Source organism: Dinoponera quadriceps, unplaced genomic scaffold, assembly GCF_001313825.1.
Source record: "Dinoponera quadriceps isolate SergipeBrazil2010 unplaced genomic scaffold, ASM131382v1 scaffold1270, whole genome shotgun sequence".
NCBI lineage: Eukaryota > Metazoa > Arthropoda > Insecta > Hymenoptera > Formicidae > Dinoponera > Dinoponera quadriceps.
The window spans coordinates 876,303-894,090 of record NW_014555716.1 but is presented as its reverse complement, the minus strand read 5'-3'; the positions used below and the strand labels follow the sequence as shown (position 1 = coordinate 894,090).

The following is a 17,788-nucleotide window of genomic DNA, read 5'->3' as shown; positions in this document are numbered from 1 at the left end:
CTCTACAGTACGTTATAAAACTTTACGTTAACGTTTATGCGCGATCACAACGTTGCAAATTCATATTGCAAGGAACTTTGTTTTGAACAGATCTTCGGTTGTTTAGATAAAATTATCCAATTAATGAAAGAATGAATAGGGACAATAAAAGTCAAAGCACGGATTTTTTAGCGTCATTAATTTAATCAAAGTAATTTTACGTTATAACGAACTTTTCTCGATATCTCAAGTGTTGCAGCAATATTCTTGCTATGTTACATTATAATATTGGCAATGGAAAAGCAATATTACTGCGATATTTCTGTGCTATGTGCATTCTTATTTATATATGAAAAGTGTAAATATTTAAATTTTCATATATTTTAATCATTTTTAATTATAATAAAACCTAGCAAAAATCTTGGAAAAAATAGTCGGGAGACAGCAAATGGAATCTGTTTAGGTTTCTCATGTATGAATTCGCGTGCCTGTAACGTTACAACATTTCTATATAGAAATAGAATCTACGTAGATTTTCCAATTAAAGGCCACAATTTTTTCGGAAAGTCAGATTCGATCTCAATTGGAACTCAAAGAAGTATTCTTTACCTAAAGACCCTATTTATTGACAATATAGAGTTGGCATATATAGAATCAAAGCTCTCAAAGTCAATTAAATTAATACGCCTTAACGTAATACGGTCAACCATTAAACAGTTTCCACGTGGGACTCGTTGCAAAAAAAAGCGCAATTCCTACGAAATTTCCGATACAAAAATTTCCAGTGTCATCGTTTACGCGCTTCTCCGTAAAAGTCGATATTTGAACGCGCAACCGGGAGACACCGTTATTACAACGTTGTTCCGGTAAAACGCTCGAGAGCGAGAGCGCACGAGAGAGAGAGAGAGAGAAGGGAGGGACACTCTGACGTGAAATATTCGCGTGACGATTAGATCGCGCGAGGCGCGCTTTGTCTCGCGTTAACGGCCACAGGCCGCGGGACTTATCCGTCCGTGCGCAACGCGAGAAGGCGGTTGGAACGACCACGGGACCGGCGGGGGGTGGGAGAGGGATGCGAGCTGGACGAGCACAGCTCGCCGCCGCTTGCGCCGAGACTCACGCACGCGATGTATCTCTCTCTCTCTCTCTCTCCGACGAGAGCCGAGAGCGGAAGTAATCGTTTTAACGCGCAATGGCAGCGATCGTTAAGTACCGCGGGCCTGGCGTTACGTCAGTCGGCGATCGCACGCGCGCGCGCGCGCGCGCGAGCAAATGAACGAGCGAGCGAGCGAGCGAGGACTACCTACGTATTTCGATGGCTACGCCTCGACACATCGGACCCCAACCCACGCACCCATTGTCTTCCCTTTCGGAGACAGACGGCGCGTGACGTAAGGACGAAGGACGGAGGGGGAGAAAGAGAGAGAGAGAGAGAGAGAGAGCCGAAGGTACGTATCCAGCGGATACATTTCATCGGGAGGAAGAATTTGCTTGGAAATTATAGGCAGATATACGCGGATACACGTAGGACGGCCGATCGCGGAGGTATATCAAGATCTAACGTCGGGACGACGCGAACGACTCCGAGCGAGCGGGGCGGGAAAAGCGGGGAAAGACGGTGAGAAAATAAAACGGCCGCTCGATGATAAATCGAGGCGCGGCCCCGGTATCGCGGTATCACGGTATTGTAAAACAATGTTCGTTCGAGATGCGGCGAAACGTGGCCGCTCTCTGTCTCGTGGTAGCGAGAGCCTGCCCATCGTAGTAGTAGTAACCTTGATCGTGGATCATAAATCCCGCACGGCACGGCGAACGGCAGGGATCATTGTACGAGTTAACGCGCGGGCTCTCCCCGATGCCTCCTCAATCTCAGCGAGACTTTTAGTGCCGCGAATACGGTGTTTGTCGGCACGTATATTAGTCCCTGCGAACCGAGTCATCCTGTCTTACGTCGTTGAATTATAATCATAGTAGGATCGTGTGAGATCGCATACACTGTTAATCGTGTATCGGCAGAAATTGGAGGCACACGAGTTGGAATGTAAACCTTATGTAATTATAAGGGACATTAGGGCCCTCCCTGCCTCGAATTCAGGAGGTCTTCATGGGAGAAGATACGATGAGATAATCGGAGGTACGTTGATCGATTTCCAGTGTTGCAAAATAATGGAAATAATAATGGAAATAAGGTTGGAAATCAGGGTCGCCGGGATGTTCGTTTGTACCCTGCAGAGGTCCGCTTTTAATTTCATAAATGTTTCCACATTTCAAGCGTCTTACCTACGCTTACCTCGTATCTATGTATACGAGGTATACACAGGAAGCCTTGTACCTTTTAAACCAAAGTATTTTTACTATATTGTAGAAACATGTCTAAAACGTTGCACTTGAAACATTGTATTTACGATATTGCAAAAATATTGTAAATGCAATTCAATGGTTTCGTAACTTTCGAATCTTTCGCCAACATTTTAGCAGTACTGCAATATATAATTGTACATATAATGTTGCAGATAGATATGAAAAATATTCCTGATGTAATATTGCAGTTGATATGTTGCTGAAATATTTTTGTACCATAATCGAAGGTTACGTTTTAGTTATATAAACATGTCAAGTGTGAGGATTGTCGTCACAGCGGTTGGACTCATTACTCGTCCACCGATTATCGAAGTTAAATAACGGTGACCGCGTACTAGGAGTGGATGTGTGACCGGCTGGCTGCTGTTCGAGATATCGACACCACGCAAAGATGCGAAAAATGTGAAACGAAGTATAAAACAATTTCTACGATTGTCGGAAAATTGTCAGGACTATTTATCCCCTTTATTCAACGATGTTTTCAAAATTTGTTAATAATTGTTAACAAATATTACTAATTGTTTTATCATACAAATTTTTTTTAATAATTTTATTTAACTGTTATATTTTCCATAATATAGGATACTGAAATGTGTAAATAATATTAATGCATAACTCGTGAATGTTACAGAGTAGATTTCCGTAACATTTCTGAAACGTGCCAGTAATATATTTGAAATGTGTCTGTAATGTCACTGAAACATTGCTGAGACAGAAATCTTGTATTGTTATTATCGCGGACATTTAAACATTGCAGAAATATTACAGAAACTGGCATGAAATATTGCAACAACTTTACTGAAAAGTATAATATTTCTGTTCAAACATTGTGGAAACATTGCTGATATGTTAAATGCCAAGTGGGAATCCACGATTTTCTTTGATTAGGGTTGTCATAGAAGACCGACTTTTCGTCACAATTTTGTACAAAAAATCCTTCATTATACGCAATGTCCTTGTTAACAAGGACACATCGCCGTATCAGATCTTCGCTGTTTATTCTCCAAGTTGAACTCATGTGGAACTCATCGGCCTTCCTTGCAAATTTTCCTCAGCTTGTGTAAACGAATGGAAATTGACTGGCGGGTTACTCCAAGTTGCAGCAGCAAGTTTATATTGAGTTTGTACCGAGTTTTCAATAATTGCTCCAGATGTTTGTCGGCAAACTTTGTTGATACGCCGATACATTCTTTGGTCGGTAAGGTCGAAACCACCGTTCCAAAATTTTTCAAACCATTTTCAAAATTTTACAGCAATTGTAACAGCATTTCCCTCCCCAAAACTGTGCCCACCATTTCTATAAATTCAGCGGCATTTCTTTTAATCAAAAAGCGAAAAGAACGCAATGTCAAATATGCTGTTTGTCGCACGTCGTATTTGATACTATCTTCGAGGTTATGTTGCTCGCATTACCAAACTATAGAGCTCATTTTAAACTTAAAGATTGGCACTTCAAAAGCCACCGCATACAAGCGGCGAGAAAATATTTGAATTTAAACCGGAGTTACGATTGATTAAACATAATGGCACCGAACTTATTTGCACACCAAGATATCACAGCAATATTAAAATCTCCACCAAATGAATCACAATAATATATCCCAATTAGATTCTAGGAAATTTTCTATGCGGGGAAAAACCTAAGAAGAAGAGATCAAGGGGAGTTTCGGCACGTGAACAGTGTCAATGTTGCGATAACGAGGCACCCACACGACCTCGATGCGCACGCGGGTTCGAGGAGCGCGGGACCGCGCGAGGCGATGCGAGAGGCAGGGCGGGACGAGGCGAATCGTATTCCGCGGGTCTCACGGCTCAGCCTCGACGTGAATCATGCCAGTTCCGGTCCGACCCACGCGTGCGTGTCCCTGAAACGGCCGGTCTCGCGCTTGTCTCGACGCATCCCTCCGGTCCGAGCGCTCGTCTCGATTACCACAGCCACAAACGGCAGGAATTTCATCGGAAACGAATTTCTCACGCTTCCTCAGCGACGCGGCCCGCTGCTCACGGCGCGTTTTTCGTCAGCTGTGCTAACGCGATAAGAGCGATAAGCGCCGGTTCCGTCATCACTCGCCAGGCCGCGTTCGTCATTTTAAATACCCGCGTGTCTGGTTGCCCTCGATGTACTCGGCTGACCGCCAGCGTGTTGCTGAAATTTCCTCGTGATGTATCAATTATCTGCGTTTGTTGTACAACGCGTCGACTTAACTTCGCTACGCAGCATCCGTCTGTCCGCCTGCCTGTGTTGGTGGTATTTTGGGGTCGACTGTGTATCGTCGACTCTTCTCACCTCTACCTTCATCTCGCGTGAATAAATACGCGCGATTGGCTAGATGTACAAAGTGAATGTCCATACGCCGAATTGAAATTTTAACGTCACTTTCATGCTCTTCAAAGACAGTTTGCGTTTACTCAGTTCGCGTGTAGTAAAAACCTACACTTAGAGAAATAACTTAGTAGTGATAATTAAATCTCAAACCCAACATATCTATAACAAGAGATAATTTGTTTATCATTGATGTAGAAAATTTAATTAATATTTCCTATGCTATTAGAGTAGGCGATTATATACGTAGGCAACCTAATTTTTTTGTATTTTGCTTGAAAATTAAAAACAAAATAAATGTCTTGTAAGTAGTAAACTATGAAGATTCATTTCTTTAAGTCAAATAAACATATTTTCAATCTAAGAACATTTTTTTCTGGAATATTTCCTTCAAATAAAGCACACATTATTTTACATTAAGAAAATATTTATTTATTATACTTTCCCTTTATTCTAAATACATTTATTCATAGATTGGAATAAATAATTGTTTTAACCGTATTTGAAAAAATCATTCTTTTAGTTCAAATAAAATTTGTTTGAATCTACTGTATTTTTCTCTCAATGTGCAGATAGAACGGAAACGGTACGTATCATCCACGCCTCGGTCTCGTAAGCGTCGTTTAATCGCAACCTACGTGACTAATGGGAATCAAGACGTTAGTTTCGATATGAGACACGAAATAGACGCACTTTCCGCCGTCGAGCAAAACGAGCAAGGCTCGCGTATCTCTCTGTTCCCTCGCATCATGCCGAGTGAATGACAGTGTACGTACGAACGCGACTCGGCAATTTTACGGCGACTGACTGTTAACCTTTGACTTTTTAGCGCGGCCACCGCTATCGGTTGATACCTCGATCGAACTTCCGGCGACCCGTATCTCTCGTTTGTCTCGCACGAGACGAACGATCGCGCTCCGATCGTTATCAAATGCGAATCACAATTTCAATGCGCCGATTCTCGGCGTATGTGCATTTGAAAAAAGATTGGTTATACTTATTAAATGCATTTAGTTAGAGATTCCGACAGAATATTCGGTAACTGTTATGAAATTTGATATTAAATAATTACCAAGTATTTAATTGGCCTGCAGTACGAACGACTTTTATTCAGAGTTGAATCAACTAAATAAAATAGCAGTTGCTGCCAAATATTTAACATCTGTTATTAAATGTTTAATCATTATTACTAGATATTTGATAAGTATTACGAAATCATTCACTTTCATTCTTATAAAATATTTATATTCTTATAAAATATTTATATATAACTGTTAGTAAATATTTATGGTCCCTCTCTCCCTCTCTCTCTCTCTCTTTCTCCTTTTCTCTCTCTTCCTTTTACCCACTCACTCTTACTCTCTTTCTCTTTCTCCATATAAGGATCACATAAGGACATTATAAACACGAGATATAAAGACATGATTGGAGCTTGTAGGATTTGTCGGTTTCTGTCTGATCACTGAAGTAAAACGGAGCGCGGTCAGCCGATGGATAATCATTACGAGATCGAAACTACGGAGGATTTTTTCACATATGAAATGAAAAAAATACATCAAAATGAATGTCAAGTTATCTTAAAATAATTTACATAGATAAATTTTTTTTAATTAAATGATGATAATTACCTAAAACAATTTTCCTTAAGGACTGTATGTTTAGTAATAGTTACCAAATATATCTCATTTCTTGCTATCAAGATTTGTTATTAATTACCAAAATTTAGTTTAATGATCTAAATGTACAGTTCAAGCAACTAAATCTTGATTCTTAAAACTATATATTAACTTTATCCAATCAAATTATTTCGTAACTGTTGCCGAAAGTTTGGCCCGCAATATTTCACCGAATTATTTAGTGACAGTTACGAAATTTTGTTATTGCTATTACCAAATCCTTCTTTCAGTGTATGGTAGTAGGTTTCAGTGTATAATAATAAGTATAACCAATCTTTTTTCAAATGCGCGTGTGAAAGGCGCAATGCAATTGCGAAATTGCCAAACCGAAGAGGAGAAACGGCATTTTCACGCACGATAGAATTTGTATTCGTCCCTGCGCGCAGTATCCTCTTCTTCGAGGATTATCGCAATACAGGAGACCTCCTCCGCTCTTGTGGCTCCGTTTTCTCGACCGGTGGGGGAATGAAATAAATTTCAATATACCGCGGATTTTACGAAACACGACCTCATACTATTTCCCTCGAATCCGCAATAAACTTTCGGCCGATGCTCACGATACATCCCGTCCCACGACTTTCGAAACCCTTTACTTTCGTTTTACGACGCTATCCAGCGGCAAGGAGAGCGAAGGGGCACAGGGAGACGCAGAGAGACTGATTTGATAAGAAATATAAATAAAACAAAACGCTACATTTACGACGAGAATCATCGATTTAACCTACTGGCACACATTCGAAATCCCTCGACGGAGTGTCGTTTACGTGAATGACAAAAGATAGTTCCTACGAGATATGAAAAGTCTGATATTCTTGTCTAGCTACCCATTTCCAAGCTGATTTTTGGGAATTAAAATAGGAAATGCTATTAAAGCTACAGAACTAGGGTATTGCATGAATATTATTCCATATTTGGAGTAACAATTTAAATTTTTATAAGTTATCGTATTAAAAATTGAAGAAACTAGAGATCAACACGCCGCGTCGCGAAATGTGTGGTGAATCGGGCATATTGATTGCAGTTGACCTAATTATCCGAAATAAACGTATAAACACTATTATTATTACTTTACACTTTTGTAATCAATATAAGTGTAGTTATCGCCGTAAACTCTAAAAATTAAAGTATGAGCATTTTTAACGAAACTGCAACTGTTGAAAAATTCAAGTTCGATTTTTTTACAAATTTCTTAACTTAAACAAATGGGAAAAGGAAAAGTGATATATATATATATATATCTTGCGTTACCAAAATAAAAGCAAGGTCGATCTAATTTTTTTTAACGGAAACCTTTATTTTTTATTACATTATCTTGTTCTACTAATTAATTAGAACAACTTTTCTCTGAAATATTTTTTTTTCTAAAATGCATTGTTTATGAAATATTCGACCGTTTCCAGATCTTTGAGACACCCTACATGAGAAAGTTATTATATACCGCCATTTTTTTTAACGCAAAGATAGAGGCTGTAACTTGCAGAATACGTTAGTGACCTCACCCACAACATTTCTGCATAACAACCTAATTCTGCAATACGACCTAATACAGGGTCTTCCATTAAAAGGTTTTTATTCTAATCCAAAGTATAGATTGTGCGATTAAACGTGAAACACCATATCAGCCAAATGGCCGTCTCGTCTTTTCTCGCAAATGGTCATTCTTTTGAGGAAATTTTCCATCGTGTTTTCACACAATTGCGGCTCAATTTCGTCAATAACGGTTCGAATATTGTCTTTGAGCGCTTGAATCGTTTGCGTAGAATAGCATTGGTGTAGATCTTATCCTTCACATAATCCCAAAGGAAGAAGTTCAGCGACGTCAAATCGCACGATCTAGGCGGCCATTGAGCCTCCGTTACGCGAAATGACACGTTCGGGAAACTTCTCACGTAATAACGCAATCGTTTCACGGCTTATGTGGCACGTAGCCCCATCCTGCTGAAATCTTTGTACATCTTTGTGCAAAATGCGGTGCAGGCTGGTTTGTGAAATGCCCAATTACTGCGAACGTCCTGCAACAGATACCTGGGTTTTCCTCGACACTTTCAGCCACAGCAGCAACGTTTTCAGTTGATTTCCTTGGCCAGGCACAGGTTGGGTTCTTAACATCACTAATCTGACCGAGACGTTCACAAATTTATCGATTAAGTACACATTTGTAGAAAACGCCGCGAAATTTAAAATGACACTTCTTAATGGAAGGCCCTCTATTAAGGATATCGAGTCGCAGCTCGGCAGGGTGGCCACGTGTTATACGACAGTTCCGTTACTTTGAGTAGCTTTGAGGAATCGCCCTGCTTTCGTCGCGAGGCCAAGGTAGCCACGAGGGGGACACAATGCGACGGATGCTCCAACGGGACACGCGTACCCTGTTAGAAAGGGGGCCCCCGTCGAGCCTTACGCGACTCGTAATACGAGAACGGGACTTTGTGCTACGTAATGCTGGCGCAGCACGGAAATTGCACAAGCGTTCCTCCCATTGGAACGTAAACTTCCACAGCCCCCTCCTGTCGGAACGGGCTCGTGCGCCGAGCAGGAACCGGATGCCGATCGAGTGGAAGAGGATCCGGAACGGCAGACGGCGGCGACTTGGACGAGAAAGATGCTTTATTGAATAATTTGACAATTGTGTCCTTCGAAGAACGTATGCGAACACGACGGATCTTTCATGCGATCTCGCGTACGTGGCTGTTACGAATTACGGCGGCTGAAAAATTGTGAGAAAAACAAAGGCGAACAGCAGTGTTTGCCTTAGATGATTTCAGATTTATCTAGATGAAGATGAGATGAGAATCCGGAAGACTCGTCTTAGATGAGATGATGATGATTTTGCTTTTGATTTATCTAGATGAAAGATAACTTGCGCTACTTATTTAGATAATTTTTTAGATGATATTGTTTTCATGAAAGACTTTGTAAAAATGTATAATAAAAATTACGTAGATTATAAAATTGCACAACTGCTAAGTAATTCATCAATGTCTTCGCTCTAAATTTAAGGATCTAACGAAAAAACCAATAATCATTGACTGCTCATTAAACTGTGTTTTCTGAACGCAATCATTATTTCAGTCTTCTTCTATGAAGTCCATATCAGACTACTGACTGCGAAGGCCGATCTGACTGGCGGTTACGACTCGGTCGACTCTTAAAGGGCGTATCATAGTGAAGTGTCATGTAACTAGTCTATTGTAATTGTCGATTAAGAATTGGCAGTCGTAATCGGCAGTCGTAATTGGCGGTCGGCTTTCACAGCCGACAGTTTGATAAATTGATCAATTGAAACAAATACTCTGTTCTTTTTAGTTGCACTGCTGAACTGGTGCAATAAATTAGAGTGAAACAAATATATTTTGAAGATTACGGTTCTATCGTGTGAGAGATGAATAAGAAGAACATCATCGAAAATTAACAAAATATCGGCGTGTCTTATTTACGCGGAGGGCGCCGCTTCACGATCGCGCATGGGTCACCGTTGAAAACCCATCGACGAGGAGGCAGGGAGAAGGGAAAAGAAAACGCATTTGGTTATTAGAGGATATCGGTGAGAGAGACAGACAAAAAGAGAGAGAAAGAGAGAACAGCGTTTATACACACATAACAAACAAACATAATTATGCAAAAGCAAGAGAAAACTAAAAATAAGTAAAAGGCCTACTTTAGAGCGTGGGTTAAAAAAGAACATTAAGTTATATATGCTCAAAAAAAAAAAGAAACAAAGTGAGCTATAAATTTGTTAATTTAATCATTCAAATCTAAACGAAACCTAAATCCTAAACCTAAATCCTAAGTCCATGTCCGAATCGAAGTTAAACTCAGATCGTCCCATAAATTCTTACCCGTGTGGAAGAAGACAGATAAAAATGAATATAAAATTGATAAAGATTTCTATAAGAGAGAGAGAGAGAGAGAGAAAAAGAAAGAAGGGGGGAGGGGAGAGCCGTATAAGGGATGGGATATTTTTCCCCGGCCGGAGTTCGCACGGTGTTCTATTAATTACGCAGCTGTCGTTCGCCGGTAGCGGGCGGATCGCGCGATACCGACGTGCGCGCGCGTCGGCGTCGTTAATTTCCCAAAGTCGATTTCCCCGCGATTCGACTCGAATACCGCGGGAAACGCTCGGAATCGCCTCGCCTCGTCGCGCGCCGCCGTTTTTCACTCTCGCTTGCCGGCGCGCGCGCCCCGACGGGCACGCGCGTGTGCGCATGACACCACCACCGTCGTGGGGTGCCGGTATCTCACTGGTGCGCGGTCCTTTTTCACCGAAAAACCGCTGACGAAGACGAAGGGCCACGAGAGCGAGGTCCGATAGAGCGTGAAGGCGCGATAACGCCCTGCCTCCCCACGCGTTGCACGCTTAGACGGTCAAGGCTGCACGCGCGTGTACCACGCAGGAGGTCTTGTTTCACGAGGATCGTCCGATAAGTCCGGCAAATTTCCATGAGATGGCGCCACAATTTTTCCTTCGGAGCTTCATAATTGTGCAATTACAATTAGTTGCCTAAATAGAAGCGTCGAAATTCTGAAAAATCTCCCTGACTGTTGAGAAAACTGACACGGCGCGCTACGAGCGATTTATATCCGACGGATATCCTATTCGAATCACGCTGTGGCACGAATTTTTGCCGCGATAAATCGTCTTGGGATTATTAATCCGGAAACTTTTGTTTCTCGCGAAGCGAAACGCTGCCGGACTCATCTCGATCTGATCCGCGTCATCCCCTTGACGCCGTCGAACACATCCACGGTCCATCGCTTATTTCCTGGTTGAAACCGGCGAACGATTCTCGCGTGTAGTGAAAAGGCACAGGACGAAAAGGGTAAGAGGACGGACGACCGAAGGACGCGGCACGGCGTCTTTGCGGGGCAGCGCTGCAAATTTATGTCCAATTTCGCGGTGGATTCGGAAGCGGCGGCCGAGTAGAATTTTCACTCGGAGATTTTAGCCCGCACCGGGCAATAAACCTTCGACCGTTCGAGCGGGAATACGCGGGCAGAAAGCCGCCCGTACGTGAATATATATATGTGTGTGTGTATGTGTGTGTGTGTGTGTGTGTGTGTGTGTGTAATGGAAGAAGAGAAAGTACAAAAAAGAGCAGAGCGAAAAGGACAGAGAGAAAGATGGAAAAGTGAAAGGAAGAGAGAGACAAATGTGAAAAGAGGAGGTGAACATTGAGTGACGGAGAGGGAAGGGGGTGTAGAGTAGGAAAGTCGACAAACGTGGTCGGGGTTGAATATTGAAGAGCGCCGGCGAGAGGAGAATTTTCGCGAGTGCGCGGACATATTTAGGGTGGATCCCATTCCGGCTGGCGAGCATGTTTCCATGGCCTGTACCCGTCGAAAAGGTTAACGCGTTACAGGTCGTCGTCACACGGTTTTTAACTAAGACGCAGTGGTAGAGAGCCTAGCGTCCCGGATGCATAAATTGAAATGATTCGAATATTCAAGTACTCCCCTAGCGGTACACTTCATTGGCGCTAGATTGGCCGATGAAGCGGCCAATGTATTGACAAATGTACTACTACCCGCATAAAACATTTCTTAGGCTTTAATCAGGATCTATTCAATCTCCCAAAGTAATGGGTTTTGATTAAAAGTGTTACATTTTAAACGTGAGATTCTAAGTGGGAAATACAAACGGATTCCTTTGTTCGTAGAACATTTTATCTAGATATTCGTGTGCCGACGACGTTGACTATGTCTCGAAATCTTGCACTCGCCAGATCGTGTTTCGCCTTGATACGCGCAATAATAGAATAGCTTCTCCCTCTCTCTCTCTCTCTCTCTCTCTTCATACAATTTTTGCAATTGTACTGTTTCGAAGTTAAAAACTTACACAGAGGCGCTATTCAAGCATCGGAATATCGAAGAAAGGAAGGAAGAGAAGGTAGGAGGAAGAAGGACGCAGACATACTTTTCTTGTTTCTGGTTGTTTACCGCGAGGAGGGCTGGCACAGAGCTCTCCCTTCCTCTGCGTCAACCGCCACGCCACACTCGTGCACGTTCCAGCGCGCGACGGTTGCAGCCAGAAAGTGCCAGACTGCCTCGTCAGATTCCGCGTCGCCGCTGTTTTGTCCTCGTTAGGTGACTGTCTCTTCGCTAATGAATCCTTTTCGTAATTAAACAGCAGCGCGGAGCACAATCTCTGGGAGACTCTTCTTTAATTAACGACAATTAACGGCGGGAACGATTACGAGGCGAGAAAGATGACGAGAATAACGGTGCGATATACGTGCCTCTTGCTGTTTCTCTCTCTCTCTCTCTCTCTCTCTCTCGCGCTACTCCTCTCGCTCTTTTTTTCGCCAATTTCCGCTCATTTAAATTGTCAACGATGATTTTGCGTGATATTCTTCCCCCCCCCCCCCCGGGTATTGCAAAGTGTATAAAATTATACTGTTTTGAAAAGCTGTCGAGATGAGCTAAAGTAAGAATATGCAAGAAAAAGAATAGGAGACTCCGTTTAAAAAATTTAAGGTGACCTTGTCTTGACCTTGGCGACGCCATCCAAGGTCAAAACTGATAAGATCGGTAAATAGACCGGTTGGAAACCGTACAACTTTTATGTGAAACATTTCTCTGTAAAACTTATATTTCTCAAGATTTTTAAGGGTCTCAATCTTTTTGGGACACCCTGTACATATATACACATACACACATGGCGTTCGCGCACGTAGTATATCTGGTGGACGACATGGAAAAGCGATCGATTGCCTCGTGATCGCCTCTCTCGAGCGCGTATTCGGGGGCATAAAGAGATCTCCGCGCACGTGGCGCCTCCTCCATCGGCGGCACTTTACCTTCGCTCCCCCGGCACGGTTCGGTGGCACGATCCGCGGGAACGATCCTGCGGGGAAATAGCGCCGGGGATATCCAAAACGGATACTCCGTGTGGCGGCCGCCGCATCGGATTTACGGTGTAATGCAAATTTATCGGGATTTTATTCACCTCTTCTGCTATCCCGCTATCTCTTCCTCTTCCGGCCTCCTCCTCTTCTCCCTTTCTTCGTCTTTACGTTCGCTCGCCCGCGGCCGACGCGAGCGAAGGAGAGGACGAAAGTAGACGGCGGCGGATACTCGCCGGTTTCTTCAGAAAAAAAATCGCGATTTCTCGTAAATTATGAGCGTCATCAATTTCTATCTCGGTCTCATTGCGGCCGCTATGCTGGTACCATCGGGCACGCCACGCTCTATTTTAGCGAGGTCGAAAGAGCCCTACAGAGAGACACGGAGGACGGAAGAAAGTAAGAAAGAGCGGGGAGACACGAGAAAGGGGAGGACCACCCCGGCGGCGGCCGCCGCCGCTTTATTATACTCTTGCACTACCATTCCTCCGTTCCTTTCGGTGTCCCGCAAGAACCGTAAAAGCGCTGGCGCCGGAGAAATATTACGAGCGCGATTTCATACCGGCCGACTGCACACCGACTTATATACACGGTGGTAAGGATGATCTCTCTCGAAAGACGGCTATTGGACGTATATCACGGAGACACGGATACTGATCACACAGGGCTTACGGGTACACACAGATCACCGCAAGGCCGTATAATGGCATCGGGGCCGCAGAGGGATGTATCGGGCTTGTGAAATATCTTTTGTGTCCTCTCCAGCTCGCACACACACAGCAAGGCGCGCCGCTATCGCGCGACAAATTATTGCAACGGCGATACCGGCGAGCTGTACGTCGCTTGTTTTCTCTCTCTCTCTCTCTCTCTCTCTCTCCTGAATCATCCCTCAAGTTTTTCTGCCCTCTCAATCCCACAATCGCATGTTTCTCACCGAAGTAATCGAAGTACTGATATTTGGAGATAATCTATAGACATTTTGCACACGTGATGGGAAAATTCTGATAAATCTAAGTAAGTGTTAAAAATTAAGTTAGGTTAAAATAATGGTATTATGCCGACTTATGTATATCTGACCATTATCACTATGTGTACTATTTTTTACCTTATGTTTTTATGAATAAGGTTTAAACAGAAAAAATCTTTGGGAAAACATTGGGATGATCAAATAGAATCTGTTTGTATTTCCCACTTAGAATCGCATGTTTAAAACATTACGCTTCTGATCAAAATCCATAACTATTTTGGGAAATCGAATTAGACCTTGATTAGATCCCATGAAATTTTCTATGCGGGGCGTGGCAAAGGTATAAATAGCGAGAGTTATAATTGCACGCGCGTACACACACGCGCGCGCACTGTCACTAAACTTTAGTTTACTCAGTCCAAAGCCATTAGCGAGTGCGACAAGAATTCATCGATACGCAACTAAGCGCGTTCTTTCAGCATGGAACAATGCGCGATTACAGTATCTAACTGCTGCGATTTCGCTCGAATGGCCATTAGAACGTCTGGAGGTGAAATTACTTCCAACATTCAAATTCCCGTCATCACGAGCGTTTCACAGCGAACGAGGCGCAGTTCTCGTCGAGGATGAGACCCGGCTAAGACGATCGGTTGCTGAAAAGTTAAGACGATCAGCTTTGGGTAGCGATCACGTAACTTTTGCGGGAAACTTTTCATTTTTCACTTTTCGACTTTATCGACTTCACGTGAACTTTTTCACTATTCACACGATCACGTAACTCTCTTTGCGTGAAAAGCACAAATCACTAATCACGGCTCATGTAGAGATTAAAATAAATTACTGGCACTTAATATACTTGTGTATAATATATATTTATTTAATATTTAATATATATATTTTATATTTAATTATATATAAGAACAATTTTAATTTAATAAGCAATATATGCAACAGGCAAGCTATAATAATTTCACACATTTTCGTATATAAAAACTTAAATTTAAAATCAATATTTTATAAACTTTTATACGTATATTTCTAATATGACTTACAGTAATATGTATAATTCTTTATCAATATTTTATTTAAATTTAATTTTATTTGCCGCAAGGTATTTACTTACCGATACAAAAGGATAAATTGAGACTCCCATAATTCAAATGCATTAGCTGCGTAAATTTCTCCTTTATATTATGTTAAATGCCTTTCTTCTTCTTCTTCAGCGAATTGAAGTACCCACCACGCTGCAGCCATAATCAAAATTTAAAATCTTTCATAAAATTTTTATACATAACCAAATGTATTTTCTTAATGTGATATCAGCCGAATAAGCTGTCATTTGTAGAACATCTAACTTTAAAAACATCATTACAACCTTAGGGCCGTAAAGTTTCCTACATCTCAACAGTAATAGTATGATATTATATTCCATATTTACCATGTCACTAGATTTTCACTTTTTCGCCAGCAAGTTTGATTTGGCGAAAAAGTTCACATGAAAAGTTTCACGTTTCCACGTTTCGCCGAGTTATACGATCACGATTTCACCTGAGAGTTTTCACTTTTCACTTTTCATTCTAGGGGAAAACTTATGTGATTGCTGCCCTAGTCTCGCTAAGTTCAAAGGTACGAGACAACTTAACTTACGATACTTCACAATATACTTTATGTCTCCTATAAGCACGTAATATTATTTAATATTAAGTAATATTCCGAGCATATTCTTAAATATTAGATTATTAGATTGGAATATTCTAGTAATGTTCTAGTAATATTATTTTATGTTAAGTATTATTTCCGGAATATTAATAGGTAGTTGTTTACTCCTAATAATATTTAAAAATAATATTATTTAATATATAAAATATTCACATAATATTCTAAGAATATTACTCACTTATAGGGTTGTACCCGCGCAGTTAGAAGGAGCGAGACGCCTTTTCGATACATTCTTCGAAGAAAACATTCTCTCCCATTGCTCTCCCGTCGCGGAAGATCAAATATCTCTTCAAGAGGCTTCGCGTTGTGAGAAGCCACTTCATCCGGCGTTATCATCATCTGGTATGTGCATCATTCACTTAGCGGGAAAAAGTTCCGCCGTTTCATCGGCAAGAAGCCTTGATATATACAGCGGAAGTAACTCCCGCGGATCCCATAAAGTCTCTATAGCGAACTCCGGGCCGGAAGACGAATACGCGAAAGCATGCGGCGAATCCAATCCATCGGCGGTGAAACGAAAATTCCATGTGAAACCGGGCGTCTCGCTTTTCACAGAAACCTCTCGACAATAATTATCCCGGGAATTATATCGCAAAATGGAAACCCACTCCAGCCGGAATACACTCGCAATTAAGTGAACGACGAGCTTCTTTTCTTCTTTCGAAGAAAGCTTCTGGCGAAACTCTACATCTTTATTCCGATGAAAACAACGGCTCCTCGTGAATATTCACTAAGCAAGAAATCGTTAATACAACGTCATTGCAATGATATTTTATAACATGTAGCGTTTTCAAATATATAGTTCTTTTTAGCGTTTCTACTTAATTATACCGTCACCTCTTGATGTCGTAGATCTGATAGAATAGTGTAACAATGTCATCCTCCACGTGCTACAAGAATAGGACGAAGTGTCGGTCAGAAGTCGAGGAAGAGGTAACGAGATCTCTTCGGGTGAACGGAGTTTTAAAGTGCACTGCGGAGAGAGGGGATAAAAGACAGTTCGACAGGTGTTTTCGAAAATCCCAACTCCCCCACCGGACGGCAGTAGCTTCCCCGCGTTTTCGAGTTTAATGGTCTCTCGTGCGGTAAAGTCGCCGGGCTTACGTCGGCTTTTCAATTCAACAACGTGCAAAATTGTCGCGGCAAAACTTCCTTCGTGGCCGTGATCGCGTCATCCTCCGACGATCGGCACGACAACGTGATTCCTCCACTTTAACCGTCGAACGTGTCGAAAATGTCGCCGGTCGTTAGTCGTCGTAAGTCCGCCGCTCGAACGTTAAACGGAATTTTGCATTCGCGGGGGATTGCGCCTTATGAACGTGATGCAACTATGCGCGAATTTTCATCCTCATCGTTCTTCCTTCGTCCCGCTGTGTTGCCGTTCTATTCCAGCATTTTTACGGCTCGATCGTAAATGTTCGTTTTTTTCCAGAGATTAAAGAATAACGTTGGTTGGGAAACTTTTTTTTTATGAAAATTTACGTCGGAGATATATAGATCGTTTCGACACGCCGAGGTTTCTCTGTGATGTGATAATACCGAGAAGTAACAAATTAACGACGTAACTGTTACAAGTTGTTACTTCTTTTCAGTAACGACTTAGTGATGACGCTATTATTTCATTAATCACGATAACAGTAACTCGTTCGCAATTTTTAAATAACAATAACGAGTCTTACTAATACTTAGATTAACTATAACGTTAGACTATAACGTCGTTATCAAATCATCATTTTAAAAAATAACGATGATAGGTGATGGTTCTATAAGTTACACGTTACTTCCCGACTCTGGAAATAATAAATTTCGATCGCGCTGCTATTATCTGTTATATATATTCGGCGAGAAAGCTGTGCGTGCAATAGTAAAATTCTGCGTCCAGGTGAATTAAAGGGTTAACGTTTTAACATCGTTTTGTTAT

At 41.9% G+C, this 17,788-nt stretch overlaps 1 long non-coding RNA gene across 1 annotated transcript; it reads left to right on the top strand.

Moving 5' to 3' along the window:
• Positions 1 to 1,229: 1,229 nt before the first annotated feature.
• On the top strand, positions 1,230 to 16,600 carry LOC106745209. The gene is made up of 4 exons (XR_001374510.1): positions 1,230 to 1,427; positions 15,730 to 15,774; positions 16,052 to 16,209; positions 16,423 to 16,600. It is a non-coding gene; the product is annotated as an uncharacterized LOC106745209 (long non-coding RNA).
• Positions 16,601 to 17,788: the final 1,188 nt, after the last annotated feature.